This window comes from Balaenoptera physalus (genome assembly GCF_965194825.1).
Source record: "Balaenoptera physalus genome assembly, chromosome: 19".
In the NCBI taxonomy this organism is placed as follows: Eukaryota; Metazoa; Chordata; class Mammalia; order Artiodactyla; family Balaenopteridae; genus Balaenoptera; species Balaenoptera physalus.
The window spans coordinates 37,143,463-37,149,462 of NC_138900.1; positions in this window are offsets into that span (position 1 = coordinate 37,143,463).

A 6,000-nucleotide genomic window follows, 5' to 3' on the forward strand; every position below is an offset into this window, starting at 1 on the left:
TGCTGGGCTCTGGCTTCCCCCGCCTCCTCTTAGTCTGTCCTCAACATGGCAGGTAGAGTGAGCATGTTAAGTCTCAAGTCAGGCCATGTCACTCTCTGCTCAAACCTTCCAATGGTTTCCCATCTCATACCGACTAAAGGCCTAAGAGATCCTAGGTAATCTAGCCACCACGACCCACTCACCTGTCCCCAGCTCCTTCTCTGACTTAATCCCCTACCACATTTCTCCTCCTCACCCTACTCCAGCCTTGATGGACTCAGCTGTTCCTGGAAATTTCCAGGCGTGTGCCTGCCTCAGGGCCTTTGCACTTCCTGGTTTCCCTCTACCTGGAATGTTCTTCCCCCAAATATCCACATAGTTCATTCTCTTACCACTTCAATTTTTTTTCCTATCCATACCCTAACCCTAGCCCTAGCCCTAGCCCTAACCCTAACCCTAACCCTAACCCTATTACATTGTGGGCTTTCAATGAAGATACAGGGAGAATGGTATGGCTAGTTATTTTGTTCTTAAATGTTACAAAGAATTGTGCTAAAATCTGCCTAATCTCTGCTGATACCAGAGTACTACAGTTACCAAAATACAATTGTTCAGAACACTACAATTATTTTTGCAATACTGTATTTCATTTTAAAATGGTAAAATGTTTAGCCAGCCAAGACATAATTGTGAGTAACTGGATTTTTTTCAGTGTAGGATTTCATTATATCAGGGAACTAGAAATTGGTATATTAAAATTTCCATGAACACATATGCAGGAAAAGTAGTTCTGTGATTTCTTTTTTCTTTATGTTACGTGGTTTCCTTTCTTACTTTATTAAGGTATGACACACAAAAAGTTGTACATATTTATTTATTTATTTTTGGCTGCGTCGGGTCTTTGTTGCTGTGCACCAGCTTTCTCTAGTTGTGGTGAGCAGAGGCTACTCTTGGTTGCGGTGCGCGGGCTTCTCATTACGGTAGCTTCTCTTGTTGCAGAGCATGGGCTCTAGGCACATGGGCTTCAGTAGTTGTGGCTCATGGGCTCTAGAGCGCATGCTCAGTAGTTGTGGCACACAGGCTTAATTGCTCCGCGGCATGTGGGATCTTCCCGAACCAGAGCTCGAACCCGTGTCCCTGCATTGGCAGGCAGATTCTTAACCACTGCACCACCAGGGAAGTCCCAAGCTGTACATATTTAAATTAAACAACTTGATGAGTTTGGAGGTAAGTATACATCTGTGAAACCATCACCACAATCTATGCCATAAATATATTCTCCCATCCTCTCTCTTATCTATCATAATCAACCCTTAATATCTACCCTCTTAACAAAAAAAAAATTTTTTTTTAATACTTTGGCCACACTGCACAGCTTGAGGGATCTCAGTTCCCCAACCAGGGATTGAACACGGGCCACAGCAGTGACAGCACCGTATCCCAACCACTAGGCCACCAGGGAACTCCCTTAGCAAAAACTTTAAGTGTACAAATTTTATACTTACAGCTCTATTGCTAACTACACGCACTATGTGTACAGTAGATGTCTAGGACTTATTCATTGTGAGTAACTGAAACTTTGTACCGTTTATCAACACCTCCTTATTCCCCCTCCTCCAGCCCCTGGTAACCACCATTCTACTCTCAGATTCTATGAATTTGACTAGTTTAGATTTGTAATATAAATGGTATCGCGTAGTATTTGTTCTTCAGTGTCTGGCTTATTTCACTTAGCATAATGTCTTCTAGGTTCATCCATGTTGTTGAAATGGCAAGATTTCTTTCTTTTTTTATGGCTGAATAACACTCCTTTGTATTTAAATACCACATTTTCTTTATCCATTCATCTATCAACGGACATTTAAGTTTCTTCTGTCTTGGTTGTTGTGAGTAATGCTGCAGTGAACATGGGACTGCAGATATCTCTTCAAGATCCTGATTTCAATTCCTTTGGACATATACCCAGAAGTGGAATTGTTGGATCATATGGTGGTTCTATTTTTAATCTTTTGAGGAACCTCCATACTGTTTTCCATAATGGCTGCACCAATTTACATTCACATCAACAGTGTAAAAGCGTTCCCTTTTCTCCACATCCTTGGCAACACTTCTTATTTATTTTTTGATAATACCCCTCCCAACAGGTGTGAGGCTACCTCACTGTCATTTTGATTTGCATTTCCCTGATAATTTTTCATATCCTGTTGGCCAGATACATATTTATATGTCTTCTTTGGAGAAATGTCTACTCAGGTCTTTTGTCCATTTTGTAATTGGGTTATTTTGGGTTTTCTTTGCTATTGAATTGTAGGAGTTCCTTATATGTTTTGTATATTAACCTTTTATCATGTATATGGTTTGCAAATATTTTCTCCCATAGAGTACGTTGCCTTTTCATTTTGTTGGTGGTTTCCTTTGTTGTGCAGAAGCTTTTTAATTTGATGTAATCCACGTTTATTTTTGCTTTTGTTGCCTGTGCTTTTGGTGTCATATTAAAAAAATCATTGACAAAACCAATGTCAAGGACCTTTGTTTTTCCTTATGTTTTCTTCTAAGAGTTCTATGGTTTCAGGTCTTACTTTTAAGTCTTTACTTTGAATTGATTTTTGTGTATCATGTTTTTAAGGTCCAATTTTGTTCTTATGCATGTGAATATCCAGTTTTCCCAACAACAGTTATTGAAGAAATTGTCTTTTTCCCATTGTGTTTTCTTAGCTCCCTTATCAGATATCAGTTGACTGTATATGTGTCCATTTATTTCTGACCTCTCTATTCTGTTCCACTGGTCTGTACGTCTGTTTTTATGCCAGTGTCATGCTGTTTTGAATACTGTAGTTTTGTCATATATTTTGAAATCAGGAAGTGTGATGCCTCCAGTTTTGTTCTTTTTTTCTCAGGATTGCTTTGTCTATTTGGAGTTTTTGTGCTTCCATATGAATTTTAGGATTGTTTCTTCTATTTTATAAAAATTGCCTTTGAGATTTTGATATGGATTGAATTGAATCTGTAGGTCACTTTGGGTAGTATGGATATTTTTACAGTATTAATTCATCCCATGAGCACAGGACGTCTTTCCATTTATTTGTGTTTTGTTAAATTTCTTTCATCAACATTTTATAGTTTTAAGTCTTTCACCTCCTTGGTTGAGTTTATTCCTAAGTATTTTATTCTCTTTGATGCTATTGTAAATGGGATTGATTTCTTGATTTCCTTTTAAGATTGTTTGTTGTTAGTGTATAGAAACACAATTGATTTTTATATGTTGGCTTTATATCCTGCAACTTTACTGAATTCATTTATTTCTAACAGTTTTTTTTATGGAGTTTTCAGCATTTTCTACACATAAGATCATGTCATCTCAAACAGAGATAATTTTACTTCTTCCTTTCCAATTTGGTTGCCCTTTATTTATTTATTTTTGCCTAATTACTCTGGCTAGGACTTCTAGTACTATGTTGAATAGAAGTGGCAAGTGGACATCCCTGCCTTGTTCCCCATCTAACAGGAAAACATTTTAGTTTTTCACCATTGAGTATGAGATTAGCTATAGGCTTTTCACATATGGCCTTTATTTTGTTCAGGTAAATTCCTTCTATACCTAATCTGTTGAGAGTTTTTATCATAAAAGGGTGTTGAATTTTGTTAAATGCTTTTCTGCATCTATTGAGATGATCATGTGACTTTTATCCTTCATTTTGTTAATGTGGTGTATCATATTGATTAATTCGCATATATGGAACCCTCCTTGCATCCCAGAGATGAATTCCACTTGGTCATGGTGTATGATCCTTTTATTATGCTGTTGAATTCAATTTGCTCATATTTTGTTGAGGATTTTTGCATCTATCTTCATCAGTCTTTTCAGTTTTCTTCTCAAACACCCCTTATTGGTGAGCTCTTTCCTGACCACCATATTTAAAATAGCAACTCCTCCCCACCCTCCAGCACCTGCTCTATTTTGCCCCTTAACGTTTATACCAAACATACTTCACATGTTTATTTATGGTCTGTCTCCCCCACCTCCTTCTCTGACCCATGTAAAGCCAGTAAAGGCAGGGATTTTTATTTTTTGTCTGTTTGGTCACTTCTATAGTTCTTTTGCCTATAAAAAAAAAAAGTGTGGCACACAGCAGGCAAATAATATGGGTTGAATTGTGTCCTCCCAAAATTTTTATGTTGAAACCCTAATTCCTAGAACCTCAGACTGTGACTATATTTCGAAGTAGGGTCTCAAAGTGTTGATTAAGTTAACATGAGGTCATATGCATGAGCCCTAATCTGACTAGTGTCTTGGTAAGAAGAGGAAATTTGGACACACAAGGAGACACCCGATTCACACTCTTAGAGGGACAACCATGTGAACAGGCAGTAAGAGGGTGGCTATCCGCAAGCCAAAGGTGGAGGCCTCAGAGAAAACCAACCCTGCCAGCATCTTGATCTTGGACTTCCAGCCTCCAGACTCTGAGAAAATAAATGTCTGCTGTTTATGCTACCTAGCCTGTGGTATTTTGTTTTGGCAGCCTGAGCAAACTAATACAGCATGAAATATTTGTTGGCTGAATGAATGTCTTTGGAAGGCCTAAAATAGTTGCTTCCAGCTGTGGACTGGCTTCATTGTTTTTCTCCTTCCCATATTAAGATGAGCATCCACTATATATCTTTCACTCCTGGAGGGATCTATTGGCCCCAGGGAAAGCTGGCCTGTGATTAAGGTTTCCCCACATCTGTACCAACATGTGGGGTGGGCCACACTGGAGGTTCTCAGGAGCTACCTGTACAGAGGTGCTTCTAACGATGCTTTCCCCAATGGCCTGCAGCGTGGGTCAGTAGAATTGGCCGTCTCCTACGATGACTCTCTGACCACACTTAAAATCAGAAAACCCTATCAACCGGAAGGGGCCGTAAAGATCCCTGTAATAGTAGTAGCAGCTGTGGCAGTAATAGCAGCTATAGTTACTGTTGTTGCTAACATTTAGTGAGCTTTTACTCTGGGTAAGTATGGTAAGCACTCTATAAATCTTAGCTCTTTAATACTTGTGATAATCAGGTGAGATGGGAGCTTGTACTGTCCCTACCTTACAGAGAAGGTAACTGCGGATTGGAGAATGAGGCCACGGTCAGTGAGAATAAGCAGAAATGGAATCTGTTTTTATTTCCCCCATCTTGCCAAGCTCTGCTCCTCCTCCTGCTAACAGCACCCTAATTTCCCTGGAGAAAACACCCTCCCTAACTTGTTCTTCGTCCAGGCGATTCAGATGGGACTGACTCCCATGACAAATGCAAGAGAAAGTGGTTAACACGTAAGTCCCTTCCTTGGATGGGCCCAAGCTGGGCTCTGTCAGCAGCACAAGAGGTACCAGAGGCAGATGGCCACAACTTTAATAGTTTGACGTGGGAACGTTGGTGAGAAACCCAGGTCAGGAAAGAGAGACATCTCTTTGCTTAGGAAAAACTCTCTCTTCCACAGCCCTCTTGGTTTGGCTGAGGGGCTCCCAAAGACATCCTGACTTCTGTCTCATTTATTCAGGAGAAGGATCACATTTTATTTTTATTTAGCACAGCAAAGCCATGGCAAGTTTCCACTGTCAGTATCTACAACACAACTTAGAGAAATGAGAGAACATCCCACTCAAGAATAAGAGGGTCTGTCCATCAGCTGTGGCCTTCTGTGCATCTATATACATTTTCCTTCAGTTCTGCCACCCCTTCCAGATCTGAGGGAGAATCTCGATGAACGGTTCTCTCAGAGTCAGTGCTTGGGAGGAGTGAATGGGAGCACAGTGGTGCCTGGGCGAAATTTAGTGATGCCTCAGGGAGGCCTCCACCTGCCAGAGCCTTCCTCTGGTTGGGTAGATCACTACCCTTATCTCTGCTTACACAGGAGACAGCTGACTGCATGTTGTGGAAAGGGGACGTGAAAGACATGGATCTCGGCACAAAACAGTGGTCGCAATAAACCCCTTGGTTTGGTTTGACGGTCTCGGGGACACTGAGGATTTTCTTTCTTTCTTTTTTTTTTTC